Source organism: Apium graveolens, chromosome 4, assembly GCF_009905375.1.
Source record: "Apium graveolens cultivar Ventura chromosome 4, ASM990537v1, whole genome shotgun sequence".
Lineage (NCBI taxonomy): Eukaryota > Viridiplantae > Streptophyta > Magnoliopsida > Apiales > Apiaceae > Apium > Apium graveolens.
The window spans coordinates 195,296,913-195,314,863 of NC_133650.1; the positions used below are offsets into that span (position 1 = coordinate 195,296,913).

The window sequence follows — 17,951 nt, forward strand, 5'->3', positions numbered from 1 at the left end:
TTCAAGAAGAAATCCATGCTGAAGATCTTGCTAATGAGAAAGTTGTTTCCAAGTCAAGTGTGTCAAAGGTTCCAGTCAAAGTTGTGAAAGCAACTGAGACTAACTCAGACACACATGAGTTGGATAACAGAAATGCCATGTTTACCATGCATAAGTTGCCTGTTGTTAATCCCTCTCATAAAGCATGTGGTGTTCCTGATTGTATGTCTTGTGCTTTTAATTTGATGTATGCTTATTTTAATGGTAAACATGTTTCTAATGATAAGACTACTCCTCGTCAGCATGTGAATAATAGGAAGCATGATAGGTCTAAGACTACTAGTCCTCCTAAAGCTAGAAAGGAGACATTTGTGACTAAGCCTAAACAGAAATTTGTCAAGGCTGTTTACAAGGTCAAATGTCCAGTCAGTGAGAAAGTTGAGAACATTAAAGTTAAGAATGTTGTTTTGCCTGATAAAGGCCAATTTTACAAGTATGCCGGACCCAACCAAGTTTGGGTTCCGAAGAAGGTCTAATCCATTTGTATTGCAGGGCATTAAACAGGTACAACCGGTAGTGTGGATTCTTGACAGCGGATCGTCAAGACATATGACCGGAGATAGAGCCCTTCTATCAAATATGGTTGAGAAAGCTGGCCCAGTGGTTACCTTTGGAGATAACAGCATAGGTTTAACTGAGGGATATGGCTGTTTGCTAGTTGGTAATGTTATCATTGAAAATGTGTATGTTGTGCAAGGACTTGAACACAATCTGCTTAGTTAGTTAGTTCTGTGACAACGACTACAATGTTTTATTCGACAAGCTGAAGTGTCAGATTCTGCACAAGAAAAATGAAAAACCCTCCTTGATGGGAATCCAGAAAGGAAATCTGTTCGTAGCTGACATGAACTCTGGAAGCAATCCTGAAGTCAATTGTTTCTATTCAAAGGCATCGTCAGATGAGAGTTGGCTATGGCACAAGAGACTTTCCCATCTCAATTTCAAAATAATGAATTCTCTTGTCAAAAGAGAATTGGTCAGAGGTCTGCCTCAGCTGGAATTCTCCCAGAAGGACTGTGTGAGGCTTGCCAGAAAGGAAAGTCAAAGAAAGCAAGCCACAAAGGCACTGACACATCCTCCATAACTGGTGTTCTACAATTATTGCACATGGATTTATTTGGACCAGTTAATGTTCTTTCGATATCAAAGAAGTGCTACTGTCTTGTGATAGTTGATGACTATTCCAAGTATACGTGGGTTTTATTCCTTCACTCTAAGGATGAAATACCACAAGTTGTGATTGATCATATCAAGTTGATCGAGTTAGATTCTAATGTCCCTGTTAGAGCAATAAGGTCAGATAATGGAACAGAATTCAAGAATTCACTTCTCAATGGATTCTGTACAGACAAAGGGATTACCAGACAATTTTCAGCTCCTAGAACCCCTCAGCAAAATGGAGTGATAGAAAGGAAGAATCATACATTGATTGAAGCTGCAAGAACGATGTTAAGTGAATCAGGTCTTCCAATGTACTTTTGGGCAGAAGCTGTCAATACTGCATGTTATACTCAGAATCGAACTCTAATCAGGAAAGACTTCATGAAAACTCCTTATGAGATTATGAATGAACAGAAACGTTCTATCAAATACTTTCATGTATTTGGTGCCAGATGCTTCGTGCTCAAGGATGGAGATGATCGTCATGGTAAATTCGAGGCAAAAGCATATGAGGGTATTTTTGTTGGATATGGAAGAAGATCATACAGGGTGTATATCATTGATTAACACAAAGTAACTGAAAGTGTAAATGTTACATTTGATGACACTAAACTCCCTAGTATCCAAACTGAAGATCCTTCTGAGAAACTGAAGTTTGATGATATGTCAGATTCAGAATCAGAACATGATCAAGAACCTGAGGTTGTTGCTGGTGAAGAACCTGTTAATCATGATGATACTCAAGGTAATGGTGATGGAAACATTGGCAATAATGGAGATACCACTGCTACTGACGAAGAATCATCAAGTCAACCTGACAACAACTCCGGGGGAGATGCTGAAGGATCAACTAGTAGGACACAACATCCCAATATGTTTCGAGGAGAATCATCAAGATCAAATCTTCCAAGACAGACTGTCTGGAATAAAGCTCATCCTTTTGAGTTGATTATTGGTGATCCAGATGTTAGAGTCAAACTAGACGTGCTACTCAAAATGAATGTCTATTCTCAGGATTTCTTTCTGAGATGGAACCTAAGAAGATTGAAGAAGGACTGACTGATCCAGATTGGGTGATTGCTATGCAAGATGAACTCAATCAGTTTAAACATCAACAAGTCTGGAAACTGGTACCTAGACCTATACACAAGAAAGCTGTTGGTACTCGGTAGGTATTCAGGAATAAACTAGATGAAGATGGTGTGGTTACAAGAAACAAAGCAAGACTGGTAGCTAAAGGGTATTCTCAAGCTGAAGGCATTGATTATGATGAAACCTATGCTCCAGTGGCTAGACTAGAGGCCATCAGGATATTTTTGGCATTCATAGCATTCTCTAACTTTAAAGTTGATCAAATGGATGTCAAGAGTGCCTTTCTGAATGGAAAGCTGGATGAAGAGGTGTATGTAGAGCAACCTCCTGGTTTTGAAGATCCAGATAATTTGGATTTTGTCTACTTTCTTTTCAAGGCTATCTATGGACTCAAACAGTCTCCGAGAAAATGGTATGACACTCTCTCTGATTTTTTTTATTGAAAATAGCTTTATTAGAGGTGTCATAGACAAAACTCTCTTTTCTAAAAAGCATAAGAATGATACTATATTAGTCCAAGTCTATGTGGATGATATAATATTTGAGTCTACTAATGATAATCTCTGTAAGAGATTTGCTAAGTTAATGCACATCAAATTTGAAATGAACATGATGGGAGAGCTGAAGTTCTTTCTTGGATTACAAGTAAATCAAAGGTTAGATGGAACTTTTATTTGTCAATCCAAGTATCTCAAGGAACTCCTCAAAAAATACAATCTAGAGGATTCTGCATCAGCAAGGACTCCGTCAACTACAGCTGTCAAGCTTGGACCATGTGAAAACTCCATTAAGGTAGATGTCACAAGCTACAGAGGTATGATTGGCTCGTTACTCTATCTTACTGCAAGTAGACCAGATATTATGTATGCTACATGCTTATGTGCAAGGTTCCAAGCGGATCCTAGAGATATTCATCTCGTTGCTGTTAAACGAATCTTGAGATATCTTAAGGGAACACCAAATCTAGGTATTTGGTACCCTAAAGAATCTGGTTTTAACCTTGTTGGATATACAGATTCAGATTACGCAGGAAGTGTTGTTGATAGGAAAAGCACCTCAGGGAGTTGTCAATTTCTAGGTAGCAGACTAGTCTCATGGTACAACAAGAAACAGCAAACAGTTTCTAATTCAACGGTCGAGGCTGAATATATTGCTGCTGGAAGCTGCTATGCTCAGATCTTGTGGATTAGGAATCAGCTACGGGACTATGGCTCTGTATTGAACAAAATACCTATTCTATGTGACCATACAAGTGCAATAGCCATCACCAACAACCCTGTGCAGCATACAAGGACCAAGCACATTGACATCAGGTATCATTTTATTAGAGAGCACATCATGAATGATACTGCTGAACTATCTTTTGTTCCAACATAAGAATAAATAGCAGATATTTTCACTAAACCTCTTGATGAATCCATATTTACCAAATTAGTTGGTAAATTGGGTATGTTGAATAGCTTTAGTGATTAAACTTGTGAATATCTGAAATCTGTTCTTGAATGAATTTACAAATGAATTTTTCATAAATAAAAAATTCATTTGCAAATTTATTTTATCATATTTTCCATAATTTCTTGCTTATTTCTATGTAAGTTTTATTATCTTATCTTATTTATTTATTCTACTTGTTAATTTTAATATCTCAGAATATTTTATTTTCTCTAAAAATAATTTTCTATGAATTTTATTTGCTAAAATTCAACCGAAATCTATTTTTGGAATAAAATAAAATTATTTCTGAAATATTGCTTTTGTTTTTGTAAATTTATTCTGTAACTATAAGTATTAATTCTGTGTATAAGTTAATGTTATACTAGAATGACAATCGGCAAGACAATTGAAATTTTCTTGCTGAAAGTCATTTCAGTACATATATGTGTTTAATTTTATTTTCAGTTTAATTTTATACCGGCAAGACAATCGGTATGACTATCAATAGTCTTTCCAGTAATAAAATTTATATCAGATATATTTATTTTATTTTGTACTAGAATGACAATCGGTAAGACTATCGATTGTCTTTCTAGTTTATTCTGTTATATTCATGTATTTTATACAGGTATGACAATCGGTATGACTATCAGATTGTCATACCAGTTATATTTTTATTTGTTTTTATTATTATTACAGTTTGCCTGGTATGACAATCGGGAAGACAATCGGTATGACTTTCCTCGATTGTCATACTAGTTGTCTACTTAAGTTTTTTTGTGTTTCTTTTATTTGTAATCAGTTTTTTTTTCTTCCTTTCAAATTCCAGCAGTTTGTTTCTCTCTCTCAATTCGATCAAAATCAACCTCCATTGATTGTCTTCTTGCTCGAGTTTTTACTCAGCATAACTTTTTCACTCCTGTTTTATATACATACACGTATATGCATACAGAAGTGCTGCCAATTTTTTTTTTAAAAAAAAAATATATTTTTTCAAAATCAAATCTTTCATTTCATTGGCTGTTGTGTTGTGTGTTTGAGTTATCTGTTTGCATATCTGATTTTGGTGGTCAAGACACATTTGTTTCAAAATTTTTTGGATATAATTGAATTAATTCGAATTATTAATTAATTTTTAATTCGAATTTTCTTAATTTAATTCTTAAAATTCTGACAGTGTGTGTCTTTTTGTATTTGTTTTTAAAATGGCTCTCAATTTCCAAATTGTCTAGCATAATCTTGTTGGTTATTTTAATCCAGAAAAATGTGATGTGGAAAAATTTAAGCCGTGGATTAGATTTTTAAATGACCATTCGATTGTTAGCTCTGCTATTAAATCAAATGTGCTTTTAAATGTCGATCTGCTCAGACTGATTTGCACAACCTCTACTGTGGCCGATGATTTTAAATCTTTTTCATTCACCGTGGCAAACACACAGTATGTAGTTGATGAAACAATCATCAATCGAGCGTTAAATTTTCCAATGGACAATTTCTGTAATTTACCCTCTGAAAATGATATTTCAAACTTTTTCCATGCTATTCACTATCAGGGGGTGATTAATTTAACCAAGTTGTCTAAATCCAATTTGGTTTCTGAATGGGATATTTTCTTCGATACACTTTCCAAAGTGTTTTCCAACTGCACTAAATCCAACTTTCACAACATCACTTCCACTCTGCAGTATATTGGTTTTGCGGTGTTTTCAATCAAAGGATCAATTTTGGCAAACTACTTTTACCCATTCTTCTGAGACGTCTCACTACTGCTTTACGTGATCATTCTACAAATCGTAGGGTTTCGTACTACTACGCTCATTTTCTCATGCTCCTAGCAGAACATCTTCTCTCACCTGAGCATAAAGCTCTTTTTGCTAACTCTTCAGTAACTGAACCCCCTCCAGTAAGCAAAAAGATTTACACTCGCCAAGACACAACCTTTAAATTCATGCAAGTTCCAGTACTTGTATCTGCTTTTATGGACACTTACATTCCTTTACCTATTTTCAATCTTCCCGGTCATGAACAGCAACCTCAACCTCCAGTGGTTCAAACCACCCAGGCTCAAACATCAGATGCTCTTCCTCTGCAGGTAATAATTCCTCAAACTCAAACTATTCTTACTTCTGTTGAAAGACCCCCAGTGGTTGATAGGGCTGACCATGAAGTTGTAGAACCGCAGCTTCAATCCCAGGTCATAGAGCCAAACACAGAGTCACAACCTATCTCAACCTCTCCCCCACTGTCTAAAATGTTGCCTAGAAGGTTAGTAGGAAGTAGTATGGTGGTGGATGTGAATGAACTCTCAGATCTTCCTCCTCCCAAGAAAAGAAGAACATTTACTGAGGCATCTGAAAGCCCATCCTTGTCCTCCCAACAGGACATGGACTTTGATATGACCAGTAAACAGTTACTAGAGACATTCTATCAACAGGATGAATCTATTGAAATTCGCCATAGGGCCATGACATCCTGTACTGAGTCAAGCACACTTCCATTACTCATAATGGAAGCATACAGACCAATAGATGATACTCAGGACATGGAGCGAGGAGTGCACATTGAGTCTGTTACAGTGCCTGCCATAGTTATGGCAGAAGAGCAGTCACATGCTTCTGAGGGAAAATCTCACTCTCAGCCACCTTTAATAGAGTCATTTTCTCCCCTCCCAGATCCAACACCTTTGGCTCCCTCACGGGATTATCCACTCGAAGATTTATCTGGAAAAAGTGGAGGGCAACTCGGTCAATCTATCCCTGAAGCAATTCAGACATCTATTTCACATGAAAAGATAGGTTTGACTGAGGATCGGGACTCGCGAATTCCCATTGCACCACCACTAACCTCTCTTGAAGAGGCTAGGGTGATTTCAAATGCAGGTACAGAAGATCAGCATCAGGAAGACTCCTCACGAGCAATAATATTGAGAGATACACAAGCACGTGAGTTGAGTGAATCAAACAGGAGAGATATTCAGGTGAACGCACACACAGACACAAACACTGAAAATCTGTTAGCATAAATTACTGAACTGAAAGAACAACTTGCAAAAAGTCAGGCTGAGGCTCAATCATTCAAAGCACAAGTGGTTGAACGGTCTTCTTCTTCCACCTCTGTCAATAATCAGCTGGCTCTCATCAGGAATGAAATATCAGATTTGAAGACCTCTGTTGTACCAAAGCTTAACTCAATCCAGGCATCTCCAATGTTATCAGCTGAAGATATTTCAAACTTCTGCTCTCTCCATACAAGAATGACTTCTCTTGAAGACTTGGTTGAAATGAATCATTTACTAGATTCCTCCAGATTTCTGAAGATAGAGACGGGCATGGAACATCTCAATGAAGGGATGAAGCACTTGTACTTCATAATCAAAAATTCTCACTGCCCTAATGAAGAACAAAGGACTTTCTTTGAAGGGCCTTTTAGTGGAGGCTCAGGCTCTGGAGGTGATGGAGGTCATGGAGGGTCTAGAGGAAAGTCTGTAGAGGATTCCTCAACTAAGGGGGAGAAGAAAGGGACAAGTGGAAAGGGAAAAGAAAAAGATTCGTCTGCTGGAGGCACAGGGAAGGCTGATGATGTCTACTATAGTGGAGAACAGGATGACTTTGATATTTTTGACATTCCCACTGAACCAGTCTTGGAAGATAAAGATGGTTTCTTTGAAGCTGAGGAGGAAAGTGATTTTGGAGAATGGGAAGAGGAAGCTCAAGTGAATCCTGTTTTTGAGAAAGTGTTTCAGCAGCAGCAGTCAGAGTTGAAAAAAAAAGAAGCTGAACTCAAAAAGGTATCTGATAAGTGGCATTTTATACCACTTAGAACGTCTTAAAATGGCTTAAATTGGTGTCTTGAAATCAAGTATTTTGTGTATTTGATACATTTTTCTAGTGTTTATGCATTTCAGGGTTTTAGTTGCATTTCGGGGGAGGAATCATCAAGAATAAGCCTTGGCATGTGTTCACCATGGCGAGAGGAAAGAAACGGGCAGATTACGGCGAAGAAACGGAGCAAAATCATTTTTTTTCCAGTAGAGGTCTGAGCGCCCGCTCAGCATTGCTGAGCGGCCGCGCAGCAAGCTGAGCGCCCGCTCAGCTATGCTGAGCGGCCGCGTAGGGTCGGAAAAAAAGACAAATTATTTTAGGACTTCTACTTCTGTTTGGTTTCCACTTCTATGTAATCTGAGTTTTATGGGACTATTATATAAGTAGATTTGAGACGTTTTCACAAGGGTGGATTAAAAGAAGATTGTGTTTTTACGCAAGGAGCGAAGGAGATAAGGAAGAAGACCGATTTAGCACACCGCAACGAAGAGGAAGCATATATTCTTGTGATTCTTGTTTCGTTGTAACGTTGGATGCTAGTTTTCTTGCTTTGAACTTATTTATTCTTGTGACGTACTCTGTTTTAATATAATTAGTTTAGTTATTATTTTCTTGTGTTTGTTTATCATGATTTTATATGAACCCATGATGACGATAAATGATATTATGGGCTAATCGTGATCATGGGGTTGCAACGGATTTATTATGGAATTCTTTAGTTAATTGTTTAATACTTTAGTGTGTGATGATTGTATGATATCTAGTATTGGTTGTGCGTATTCGTCTTATATGCGTCGCAAACATATAAGATAGGGTGTTAATCTCTTGTGAAGCGACGGTGGATCTTGAGATTTAGAACTTGCCATGCTAGCATAGGTTCATGTATGTTGTGCATGATTAGTGGGTAACTCTAACAGTTTTATTTACCCTATGTAATCAAAAGGAATAACTTGTGCTTAAATCGTTGTGTTGTCAATTTCTGTAGACATATAGGAACTCAACATAATTGATGACTATTCAACTTCTATATTAATTGTGGATGCTTGGTAGAATGGTGTTAGTACAATGAAAGTTGGCTTTTATCAGTTTCGTGTTATTCGATTAATATCATGACTGTCACATGCTAAAGGTAATAACAATGGCTATAGAAGGAAGTAATAATGAAGTTGTGATCTCATGAGTGTTTTATTATTGATAAATTGAAGTGTTAGTTAAGTGGTTAATTAAGTAGTTAATTGTAGTTAATATTTAGTCAACAATTTTAAGTGTTAGTGTCTTAATATTGAGAAGTAATCATACATTGGTGAGTGAGTTTAATTAGACAATAATTTAGTCTGAGTCTCTGAGGGAACGAACTAGAAAGTATTCTATATTACTTGCGAACGCGTATACTTGCGTGAATATTAGCGCGTGTTTTCGCCCTAACAAGTTTTTGGCGCCGCTGCCGGGGACTCGGCGTATTTGTTTAGTTTATGTACTTACCATCATTGGTCATTAGGACTCAGTGATTAGGACGTAGTAGTTACTTATTTTTTTCCGTTTGTGTTTCAGGTACTTTAGCAAGCGTTTATGCAAACTCGTTCTCGTGCTCGCAAGAGGACTTTAGATACAGCTGAGGAGACAGACGAAGTTCTTGATACTCCGGAGAAGTTAGATTTTGAGGATTCGGATTCAGGAACTGAGCAGAAAGAACCAGTAAATATGGGAGATCGTATTGTTCAAGCTGATCCAGCTCTTATGGATTTTTCTCGGCCTAAAATTGATGACATTCAGTCAAGCATCCTTCATCCGGCTATTCAAGCTAACACCTTTGAAATCAAGCCGGGCACTATTCAGATGGTGCAGAATTCTGTTTCTTTTGGAGGAGCGGCAACTGAAGACCCCAACATGCACATAAGGAATTTTGTCGAGATCTGCAGCACTTTTAAGTATAATGGCGTGACTGATGAGGCTATCAAGTTGAGGCTTTTCCCATTCTCACTGAGGGACAAGGCTAAAGACTGGTTACATTCTGAACCAGCTGGGTCCATCACTACGTGGCAAAATCTTGCGTAAAAGTTTTTGGTGAAGTTTTATCCGATGGCAAAGACTGCTGCTATGAGGAGTGCTCTTACTCAGTTTGCGCAACAACCTACAGAGTCTATGTGCGAGGCTTGGGAACGCTACAAGGAAATATTGAGAAAATGTCCACATCATGGAATGCCGGATTGGATGGTGATCACTGGTTTCTATAATGGTTTGGGGGCCCAATCTCGGCCCATGCTCGATGCAGCAGCTGGAGGCGCCTTATGGGCTAAAAGCTATACTGAGGCGTATAATCTTATAGAGATGATGGCTGCGAATGAGCATCAAAACCCAACTCAGAGGATGACGTCAGGCAAGGTAGCAGGTATTCTGGAAGTTGATGCAGCCACCGTTATTACAGCCCAGCTCCAAGCGCTATCAATGAAGGTTGATTCTCTGGCTACATATGGAGTTAATCAAATAGCTATGGTTTGTGAGCTTTGTGCAGGTTCTCATGCTACAGATCAGTGTTCTCTTGTCAACAAATCTGTTCAGTATGTGAATAATTATCAGCGACAACAGCAGCCTGTGCCAGCGACCTATCATCCTAACAACAGAAATCATCCAAATTTCAGCTGGGAGAATAATCAGAATGCTATTCAGCCACCATATCAGCAAGGAGTGAGTAAACAGTTTAACCCACCTAGATTTCAGCAACCACAGCAGTATGTTACAAGGCAATCATATCCTCAATAGGGAAGTACAACTGCACCTACTAGTGCTGATTTTGAGGAACTTAAGCTGATGTGCAAGAGTCAGGCGGTTTCTATCAAGACCTTGGAAAATCAAATCGGTCAATTAGCCAATGCAGTGCTCAATCGTCAACCTGGCACTCTTTCCAGTGACATGGAAGTACCAGGCAGGAAGGAAGCTAAAGAGCAAGTCAAGGCTATTACCTTAAGGTCTGGAAAAGTGGCTGATGCTGAAAAGGCAAAAGAAGTAGAAGCTGAAATTAGAGATGAAGAATCTAAGCAAAAGGAGAAAGCGGCGGAACCAAGGAAGACTACTGTTGAACACACTCTGCCTGAGGCTAATACAGGGGAGAAATAGCTCTATCCTCCACCACCTTTTCCTAAGAGATTGCAGCAACAAAAGCTGGATAGACAGTTCGGAAAGTTTCTGGAGGTGTTCAAGAAACTTCACATCAATATACCTTTCGCTGAGGCTCTGGAACAAATGCCTAGTTATGCGAAGTTTATGAAGACTATTCTTTCAAGGAAGGTGAAACTGGATGACCTTGAAACCGTTGCTCTCACGGAAGAATGCAGCGCTGTTCTGCAACAAAAGTTACCACCAAAACTGAAAGATCCAGGAAGCTTCAACATTCCTTGCACCATTGGCAAACTGACTTTTGACAAGTGCCTTTGCGATTTGGGAGCAAGCATTAATCTGATGCCGTTGTCGATCTTTAAAAAGCTGGATCTGCCTGATCCAAAACCCACATACATGTCGCTACAATTGGCTGACCGTTCCATTACTTACCCAAGGGGCATAGTTGAGGATGTGCTCGTCAAGGTGGATAAGCTCTTCTTTCCTGCAGATTTTGTTATTCTGGATTTTGAGGAAGATAAGAAGATTCCCATAATCTTGGGAAGGCCTTTCTTGGCTACTGGCCGTACCTTGATAGATGTGCCAAAAGGGGAACTTACTATGCGGGTCCAAGATCAGGATGTGACCTTCAACGTATTCAAGGTAATGAAATTCCCTACAGAAGATGAGGAGTGCTTAAAATTGGATGTGATTGATTCTGCGGTTACTTCGGAACTCGATCGCATGCTAATGTCCGATGTATTGGAAAAGGCCTTAGTGGGGGATTTTGACAGCGATGATGAAGATGGCAACGAGCAATTACAATATCTGAACGCTTCTCCCTGGAAGCGAAAGCTGGACATACCATTTGAATCTCTTGGTACTTCTGACCTTAAGAATGCTGAAGGGAAGCTCAAACCATCAATAGAGGAAGCACCTACCTTGGAGCTCAAGCCATTACCTGAACACTTGAGGTATGCTTTTTTAGGTGATTCATCTACGTTACCTGTTATTATTTCATTTAACCTTTCAGGTAGTGAGGAAGACAAGCTCTTAAGGATTTTGAGAGAATTCAAATCGGCTATAGGATGGACCATAGCAGACATCAAGGGGATAAGTCCTTCATATTGTATGCATAAAATTCTGCTAGAGGAAGGTAGTAAGCCAACTGTGGAACAACAGCGAAGACTGAATCACATCATGAAGGAGGTGGTGAAGAAAGAAATTCTAAAATGGCTAGATGCAGGCATCATTTATCCTATTTCTGACAGCTCGTGGGTGAGCCCCGTACAATGCGTACCTAAGAAAGGAGGTATCACTGTGGTCGCAAATGAAAAGAATGAGCTCATCCCTACTCGAACAGTTACAGGATGGAGAGTATGCATGGATTATAGAAAATTGAACAAAGCCACAAGGAAGGATCACTTCCCTCTTCCATTTATTGATCAGATGCTTGACAGATTGGCGGGTCATGAGTATTTTTGTCTTCTGGATGGTTATTCCGGGTATAATCAGATTTGTATTGTACCAGAGGATCAGGAAAAGACTACCTTCACTTGTCCATTTGGCACGTTTGCTTTTCGCAGAGTTTTGTTTGGGTTATGTGGCGCCCCGGCCACTTTTCAGAGATGTATGATGGCTATATTCTCTGACATGATTGGAAATAACGTCGAAGTGTTCATGGATGACTTCTCCGTCTTTGGACACTCATATGATGAATGTTTGAATAATCTGCGCGCCGTACTCAAAAGATGCGTGGAAACTAATTTGGTGCTCAATTGGGAGAAATGTCATTTTATGGTGCGTGAAGGCATTATCCTTGGGCATAAGGTCTCTAGCAAGGGTCTGGAGGTGGACAAAACCAAGGTGGGAGTTTTTGAAAATCTTCCCCCACCTAATTCTGTGAAAGGAATCCGTAGTTTTCTTGGTCATGCGGGTTTTTATCGGCGATTCATCAAGGACTTTTCAAAGATATCTAAGCCGTTGTGCAATTTGCTTGAGAAAGATGTGCCTTTCAAATTTGATGATGAATGTTTGGCAGAATTCGAGACTCTCAAGAAGAGTTTGATCACTGCACCAGTTATTACAGCACCAGATTGGACAGAACCGTTTGAGATGATGTGTGATGCGAGTGATTATGCGGTAGGTGCAGTTCTGGGACAGCGCAAGAAAAACCTCTTCCATGTGGTCTACTATGCGAGTAAGACTTTAAATGGTGCCCAATTAAACTACACCACTACTGAGAAGGAGCTTTTGGCTATAGTCTTTGGTTTTGAGAAATTTCGATCGTATCTACTTGGTACAAAAGTAACAGTATTCACTGATCATGCGGCTATTCGTTATCTGGTTTCCAAGAAGGATTCGAAGACGAGACTCATTCGTTGGGTACTTTTACTTCAGGAATTTGAGTTAGAGATCAAAGATAGAAAAGGTACTGAGAATCAAGTAGCTGACCATCTCTCTAGGTTGGAGAATCCCGATTCTACTTCACAAGATAGGACGTCAATCAATGAATCTTTTCCGGATGAGCAGTTGTTTGCAATTCAGGAGGAAGAACCATGGTTTGCAGATATTGTAAACTATCTCGTCAGCAATATAATGCCTCCTAATTTGACATCCGCTCAAAAGAAGAAGTTTCTGCATGAGGTGAAGTGGTATATGTGGGATGAACCATATTTGTTTAGACAGGGAGCTGACCAGATCATCAGGAGATGTATCCCGTTCTGTGAGACGGAGGGGATATTATAAGACTGCCATTCCACGGTTTATGGTGGACACTATGGTGGTGAGAAGACGGCAGCTCGTATTCTGCAAGCAGGTTTTTTCTGGCCTACTTTGTTCAAGGATGCTCATCAGTTTGTTTTAAGGTGTGACCATTGCCAAAGAGTGGGAAATTTGTCAAGGAAGGATGAGATGCCATTAAATATGATGCTTGAAGTCGAGGTCTTTGATGTGTGGGGAATCGATTTCATGGGGCCTTTTATCTCGTCTTGCAATAATCAGTACATCTTGCTAGCAGTCGATTATGTCTCAAAATGGGTCGAAGTTAAAGCTTTACCGACAAATGATGCAAAGGCAGTGCTAAATTTTCTTCATAAGCAAATTTTCACAAGGTTTGGAACACCTCGGGTAATCATAAGTGATGAAGGATCGCATTTTTGCAACCGTAAGTTCACTTCTATGATGCAGCGTTATAATGTGAATCACCGAGTAGCTACTGCCTATCATCCGCAAACAAATGGTCAAGCGGAAGTGTCTAACAGAGAGATAAAGCGCATTCTAGAGAAGGTTGTTTGTCCGTCAAGGAAGGATTGGTCTTTAAAGCTCGATGAAGCTGTTTGGGCTTACAGAACAGCATACAAAACTCCACTTGGGATGTCACCGTTTCAGTTGGTGTACGGTAAGGGATGTCATCTACCTGCGGAGCTTGTGCATAAGGCCTACTGGGCATTGAAGAAGTTGAACCTGGATTTAGCTGGTAAGAAAAGAATGCTTCAGCTTAATGAACTTGATGAATTTCGACTTCAAGCGTACGAGAATAACAAAATGTATAAGGAAAAGGTGAAGAGGTGGCACGATAGGAAGCTACATCCTAAGTTATTTTTTCCAGGGCAACAAGTTCTTTTATTCAACTCTCGGCTCCGACTTTTTCCTGGGAAGTTGAAATCAAGGTGGTCTGGACCTTTTATTGTCAAAACTGTGTTTCCACATGGAGCGGTGGAAATTTTTGAGAATGATCCGGACCAAGCATTCAAGGTTAACGGTCAGCGGTTGAAGCACTACTATGGGGACATGGCAAACCGAAAAGTGGTTAGTGCCATTTTGTTGACTACTTGAGAAGGGTACGAAACGTCAAGCTAATGACGAAAAAGAAGCGCTGCGTGGGAGGCAACCCATGAATTGTTGTTACAGGAACCCTTAGAAGTTAATAACCTATCCAAAAACACAAAAAAATCAGAAAACAGCGGCTGGAAATTTTTTTTTCCAGTAACCCCCTGAGCGTCGCTCAGCAAAAGCGCCCGCTCAGCTTTGCTGAGCGACCGCGCAGCAAGCTGAGCGCCCGCTCAGCTTTGCTGAGCGACCGCTCAGCTTTGCTGAGCGACCACTCAGCTTTGCTGAGCGACCGCTCAGGGGTCGAGTACCAGAATTTTTTTTATAGTTCAGAAAAAAAAATACAAAAACAGTTTTAGCCCATAAACCCACGATTTGTTACCACTACCCCATCATTTTACCCCTTAATTCCCAAACCCTAATCTAATCCACACCCTATATATACATACACCTATCCTACATATCTCCAACAAAACTTCCTACACTTAAACCCTCTCACAAACATCAAAAATCAGTTCATACACACTTTTATTCACGAATCAATGGCACCCAAGAGAGCACACACTATTGACAGCAGCAACACAGTTCCTACTACTGATTCATCGAGGGGTACTGCTGCAAGGCCTTGGTTAACTGACAGAGCCGCGGAGGAGGAGTACACTAGGCTGTTGGGGAAGCCAATTCTGAAGGAGAGGGGGTTTTTACCATCGGGGAGGGATGGTGAGTTGCTGCCCATGATTGCAGAGAAGGGGTGGATAGCTTTTTGTGAGTCACCCGAAGCGGTACCGATGAGCGTTGTTCGCGAGTTCTACGCGAACGCGAAGGCCAAAAAAAATGGGTTTTCTGTGGTCCGAGGGCTGACGGTTGATTATCATCCTGCGGCGATTTGCCGTGTGATTGGACAGCGAGAGAGGAAGCTCGAGGAGGAGAACTGGAATGAAAAGACTGCTGAGGATTTTGACTTGGATTTGATTTGTGCGACTCTCTGTCGACCGGACACAGTTTGGACCTGCAGGACCGGCACTAATGAGTATCGTCACTTTCCGGCGATCGCCATGAACAGGTATGCCCGTGCATGGAATGCATTTATTTGTGCTAATATTTTGCCTTCTTCGCATGCACACGAGGTCACAGTTGAGAGAGCACAGTTGTTGTGGGGAATTCTGAATGAGGAATACTATGTGGACCTTGGTGAGTTTATCTACCAAGGAATTCTGAAGTTTTTGAGGGGAGCGAAGCATATGAACATCCCTTATGCATCTACGGTTACGAAGCTATGCCGAGCAGTAGGAGTGAACTGGCCGGCTCATGAGCAGTTGCAGTTGCCAGCAGCTCTGATTGATTCTGGCACTCTGAATGGGATGCAAGAGTGGACCGGTGGTGAGCCTGAGGAGCATGGGCTGGGTTATCGTCTTCCAGGAGGGTGTCCAGCACGAGGTGCTACTATGGCTAGGCCAGGGCATGATGAGGCTGGTTCTTCGAGAGCTCAGGAGGGTGCTGGGATGGTTGATGCCCAGTATAGGAGGCTTTCACGGCGGATGGATGCCATGTATGAGACGCAGAGTAGGTTTGCTCAGGAGCTCACCCTTGCGTTAGGGACTGCTTTTCGAGGCCTTGGAGCTGATATCCAGTGGCCAGTTTTTGGTGAGGACTCTGCATACCCGCCGCCTGATACTCCACCCACTGAGGGTGATGATGATGATGACTCCGAGTAGGTATACCCTGTGTTCCTTTCTACTACTTTCACTGAGGACAGTGACGATTTTTAGTTTGGGGGTGGTAGTTAAGGAATATTGTGTGTGTGTCATTTAGTTGCATATTCATGATAGTTTAGTTTATATAGTTGCATAATTTATGCCATATAGTTTTTTTTTGTTATGAATGTCATGTAGCTCATGCATTTACCATGATCCCTTTTACAATGATTTATCGACTGAATTGTGATATTGATACGAGTGTAGTGATAGCATTAAAGTGATATTAAGTTGTGTAGGTTGATATGCATGCTAGAAACAATTATAAGTCCACTAAGTCTTAGAGAATGCGTAAGGGCTAGATTGTTGTTATGATTTGGTTGTTTTCAAGATCAATCTACTTATTATGCTTAGAATTCGATTATAGGTTCTTAGTGATAAAGGCATGAAAAAGAAAAATTTTGGAGAAAAAATATGGAAGTTATTGCTAGTTGTGGCTAGGCGTCAAATGGCTAGTAGCCGGCTCGCATATGGTGCGAGTAGTCTAGGGTTGAGCAAGATGGAGCGAAACGCACTTGCTCAGAAAAAAATAAAAAATAAAAAATAATTTATGCATAATTGATCAAGAGTGTGCTCTTTGGTATTCGAGTTATTAAGTTCTTAGGGGACTTTGTGCCTAGTGACCTAAGGCTTTTAGAGTCTGGGATCCGCTAACCTAACGCTCGTTACATGGATACCATTGTATAAGTCTTTTGTGGATCTCACTCATTGCACGGTCAAATAAGCATTTGAGTTGTAAATAAAAAGCACGATTCCGTAATAAGCTCCAGAGTTCTTGTAGTATTGTATATCACTTTGTGCCTAAAAATTTTTATTCTTTGTATAATCGTAGGATTGCCTTGAGGATAGTCTAGTCATAGTAATTGGTCTAGTTCCGAAGCATATCTGTTAAGCATTTGCACACACCACGTTTCTAGCTGTATGTCCGTTTGCATGAGTTTATTGATCTTTAGTTGTCTAACTGCATTCGTTGAGATGTGACAATTTGGTTGGTTAATTGTAGTAAGGGGGATCGCTGCATTTTCATTTAGATTGCATTCATGCATGTTTTTATTTGTTTTTGAGTCTGTGACGCTTGAGGACAAGCATCGATTTAAGTTTGGGGGTGTGATAAGTGGCATTTTATACCACTTAGAACGTCTTAAAATGGCTTAAATTGGTGTCTTGAAATCAAGTATTTTGTGTATTTGATGCGTTTTTCTAGTGTTTATGCATTTCAGGGTTTTAGTTGCATTTCGGGGGAGGAATCATCAAGAATAAGCCTTGGCATGTGTTCACCATGGCGAGAGGAAAGAAACGGGCAGATTACGGCGAAGAAACGGAGCAAAATCATTTTTTTTTCCAGTAGAGGTCTGAGCGCCCGCTCAGCATTGCTGAGCAGCCGCGCAGCAAGCTGAGCGCCCGCTCAGCTATGCTGAGCGGCCGCGCAGGGTAGGAAAAAAAGACAAATTATTTTAGGACTTCTACTTCTGTTTGGTTTCCACTTCTATGTAATCTGAGTTTTATGGGACTATTATATAAGTAGATTTGAGACGTTTTCACAAGGGTGGATTAAAAGAAGATTGTGTTTTTACGCAAGGAGCGAAGGAGATAAGGAAGAAGACCGATTTAGCACACCGCAACGAAGAGGAAGCATATATTCTTGTGATTCTTGTTTCGTTGTAACGTTGGATGCTAGTTTTCTTGCTTTGAACTTATTTATTCTTGTGACGTACTCTGTTTTAAT

The 17,951-nt window shown here is 40.1% G+C and overlaps 1 non-coding gene across 1 annotated transcript; it reads right to left on the reverse strand.

Annotated features, from left to right (window-relative positions):
- Positions 1-9,641: 9,641 nt before the first annotated feature.
- On the reverse strand, positions 9,642-9,748 carry LOC141722610 (small nucleolar RNA R71). Its single transcript, XR_012575621.1, has one exon. It is a non-coding gene; the product is annotated as a small nucleolar RNA R71 (small nucleolar RNA).
- Between the last annotated feature and the right edge of the window lie 8,203 nt (positions 9,749-17,951).